The sequence below is a fragment of the Oncorhynchus mykiss genome, chromosome 13 (assembly GCF_013265735.2).
Source record: "Oncorhynchus mykiss isolate Arlee chromosome 13, USDA_OmykA_1.1, whole genome shotgun sequence".
Taxonomy (NCBI): Eukaryota; Metazoa; Chordata; class Actinopteri; order Salmoniformes; family Salmonidae; genus Oncorhynchus; species Oncorhynchus mykiss.
This window is the reverse complement of record NC_048577.1, coordinates 31147315-31151663: the sequence shown is the minus strand read 5'-3', so window position 1 is coordinate 31151663 and position 4349 is coordinate 31147315.

The window sequence follows — 4349 nt, the reverse complement described above, 5'->3', positions numbered from 1 at the left end:
TGTTTTCTTTCCAAAGCTGTCAATTATATGCATAGTCGAGCATCTTTTCGTGACAAAATATTGCGCTTAAAACGGGCACGTTTTTTTATCTAATAATGAAATAGCGCCCCCATAGATTTTAAGGAAATATATCAATATATTCACGAAAACTGTTGCAAGAACATGAGGAAGAGTTGTAATGTAGAGGTCTGCACCAGACTGATTTATTCATCCCGCTCCTGCCTGCACCCCACCCTCACCCGCAGCTTTCCACTGCTGGCTTTCTCTCTGACTCCCACCCGCTACTGCAAGAACTGATCCCGAACCCAACTGCAGTCCCGCAATGTTCTTTTAGGCTTATGTGAAGCAGCTCACGCCACCCTGTCTCCCACGGGAATGCAGCCCTCTATTGTAATGTGAATGTTTTGCTAATGTTGTCAACCTTGGTTGTTCTCTCTATTCCTCCATTACTACCGATAGGCCTATGTGATTGAGGTAGATATGTTCCATGTATGATTTGCAGATATAAATGCTACATCTATAACTTTAAAATGCTTCCAGTGCTTCAGTCCTTTAACCACAGACTATTTTCACACGGCTTCGTTTGGCGGCACTTTTACTGGCCTTTAAAGGTAGTAACTCTTTAAACATAATGGGATAATTCAGCGAAGTTATGAATTCAGATACTTGTTTCCCTACCTCGCACGCAGTCTATAGACTGCTCTAAGACGTGACTGCAATCCACACTTTGGTTTTGGTAGAAATATCACTGCCAAGAAATGCTAACGTTCGCATTTTCAGACAATTAAAAAAAAAAAATACTCAGCATAGAGTGAGTCTGAAGTCACACATCACACTATTACAACAGTGTGACTGTTTTGGAATAAAATGTTCAAGATATTTAAACATTGTCTGTATTGTGTGCTTATTGTTTAACCGTTGGTATGTTCTAGGGAACTTTTTGAAACCTTCAGTCCTAGGAGGTACTTCTAGAATGTCTACCGATGAATGACATGTCCATCTTTTTGTGAGAAATTACACTGGTCACTCAAAGCATTTATAAAGTATAAATAGCCCACACTTTAGATCAGGCCTTGCAAAAATACTTAACTAATGATTAGAAAATGGTTTATACAGACCTAAAAAAACGGCCTCTCACTGTCAACTGCGTTTATTTTCAGCAAACTTCAGCAAATGTGTAAATATTTGTATGAACGTAACAAGATTCAACATAAACTGAACAAGTTCCACAGGCATGTGACTAACAGAAATTGAATAATGTGTCCCTGAACAAAGGGGGGGTCAAAATCAAAAGCAACAGTCAGTATATGGTGTGGCCACCAGCTGCATTAAGTACTGCAGTGAATCTCCTCATGGACTGCACCAGATTTGACCGTTCTTGCTTTGAGATGTTACCTCACTCTTCTACCAAGGCACCTGCAAGTTCCCGGACATTTCTGGGGGGAATGGCCTTAGCTCTCACCCTCCGATCAAACAGGTCCCAGACGTACTCAATGGGATTGAGATCCGGGCTCTTCGCTGGACATGGCAGAACAATGACATTCCTGTCTTGCAGGAAATCACTCACAGAAGGAGCAGTATGGCTGGTGGCATTGTCATGCTGGAGGGTCATGTCAGGATGAGCCTGCAGGAAGGATACTACATGAGGGAGGACGATGTCTCGTTTGATTGCCTGCAATGACAACAAGCTCAGTCCGATGATGCTGTGACACACCGCCCCAGACCATGACGGACCCTCCACCTCCAACTCGATCCCACTCCAGAGTACAGGCTTCGGTGTAAGGCTCATTCCTTCAACGATAAACGTGAATGCGACCATCACCCCTGGTGAGACAAAACCGCGACTCGTCAGTGAAGAGCACTTATTGCCAGTCCTGTCTGGTCCAGCGACGATGGGTTTGTGCCCATAGGCGACGTTGTTGCCGGTGATGTCTGGTGAGGACCTGCCTTACAACAGGCCTACAAGCCCTCAGTCCAGCCTCTCTCAGCCTATTGCGGACAGTCTGAGCACTGATGGAGAGATTGTGCGTCCCTGGTGTAACTCGGGCAGTTGTTGTTGTCATCCTGTACCTGTCCCGCAGGTGTGATGTTCGGATGTACCGAATGTACTGTGCAGGTGTTGTTACACGTGGTCTGCCACTGCGAGGACGATCAGCTGTCCGTCTTGTCTCCCTGTAGTGCTGTCTTTTTTCTTTTGGTGCTTTTCAGAGTCCGTAGAAAGGCCTTTTTAGTGTCCTAAGTTTTCATAACTGTGACCTTAATTGCCTACCGTCTGTAAACTGTTAGTGTCTTAACAACCGTTCCACAGGTACATGTTCATTAATTGTTTATGGTTCATTAAACAAGCATGGGAAACAGTTGTTTAAACCCTTTACAATGAAGATCTGTGAAGTTATTTGGATTTTTATGAATTATCTTTGAAAGACAGGGTCCTGAAAAAGGGGCGTTTATTTTTCTGCTGAGTTTATATTAAACATTTTATGAATGAGTAATGATGAATAAACTATTTACTGATACATTATAAATGCTTTATTACATGGAGTTATTATAAAGTGATACCGAAACTTGTTTTCATTGTGAAACGATTTGCTATGGTGTGCACTAATGAATACACACTGTATCTCTAACAAGCCAAGATTGGGCTGGCAACCAACAGCCAGCTCTGGTGAAGAAGTGACTCCAGAACCTAAATATAGCAGGAGAATCACTGTAATAACCCCTTTAAAGAGAAGTCCATGTGCCTCCGCCCCAAATGGCGCTCTATCCCCAATAGTACATTACTGTTGACCAGCGCCCTATGTAAGGATTCGGAATAGGGTTCCATTTGGGACACAGATACATCCTTATAATGAGGAAGCACTCTCTCTTTCTGGAGTCCAACCCTGGCATAGTTACAGACTGCAGACAGACTACTCTCTCAAGGTTTTTTTTGGGGGGGGGGGGGGGGGGGGGGGGGGGTTTCAGTCTCTCTCTCTCCAGTTAAACTTGGACCAGACAAATATGTGATTTTTTTTGTAAAGTTAATCTGGACTGCTCTGAAATATTTGTAACTCGGGACTGCTAAGGAAAATATTTCGATAGAGTTTGAGAGTTGTGCATAGCACACACAAATATATAGGCTTAGATAGTCTGTCCTCTTACGGTCATAGGGCTGGTCAATAAATCTCTGTCTATACCCTCATCCTCTTTATGAATTCTGAAAAAAGTTGATCCCCCTCCTGCTCTGACACGTGTTTCGTGCACTGTTTGTTATTCCCTTAAAAACGTGAATGCCAGGCTTCTACTGTAAACAAACGGTTGATACATGTGGGATTTTTCTGTGTTTTATAGGCAGCTCATTGGAATGCTGTAAGATTTCTATTAATAAACAAATATAAAGATGCACTTTTACATTGAGCTTCCCTTTTATAATATATTCCATATTAACTTCTAACTACAACTATTTCCAACATTTGGATCAATTTTATATGAATTCCAGTCAGATGAATTCCTGTATGGACTTCGTACAAAAGCATTCCATAGAATTCCTGCTGTGATTCACTTTATCATCATGTAAGAAGAGTAGGATGCCACACGGTGGCAGTAGAATTCACTGCATGAAAAGTTATATATATATATATATTTTATTTTTTATTTTATTTTTTATTTTACAAAAGGGGCCAAACGTTAAATCAACCACTTATTGTTTCTAGCAAGTAGGAAAACATTTGTTTCTAATTGTTTAGTTAGGTGTATGTTTTGTCTCATCAAACCCTTTCTCTTTACACATGTAGGTTGGTCATACCACGTATAGGGCCTAGTCCAGCGTTTCCCAAACTCGGTCCTCGGGACCCCAAGGGCACGTTTAATTTTTTTCCTTAACACTACACAGCTGATTCAAATTATCAAAGCTTGAAGATTAGCTGATTATTTGAATTAGCTGTGTAGTGCTAGGGGCAAAAACCAAAACGTGCGCCACTTTTGATTGAACCTTTATAGCCCTAACAATCCAAATATTTCGATGTCATCTCAACAGTTGAGAATATGGGTATAGCCAAGCGTAGGATACGTTGTGAAATAACAAAATCTCATAAAAGTAATTCGCTGTAATAGTTCCTATAATGCAGCAGCACTATTTCAAAAGAGTATGTATGAACTACGCATTGATGGTCAATGGATAATTTTTTTCTACAGTGAATTTTATTGAAAGTAATTTTATTGTCATTGCTAATGCATGATGGTTTTGTTAAAACAATGCAATTATCCAAAAAAAGAACAGCATTGATCACCGGATGGTGATTCCATATTATCCATTTTACCATTACACTACGTCAATACACCCCCCTCACCTTAAGAACCGTCGCCGTTTC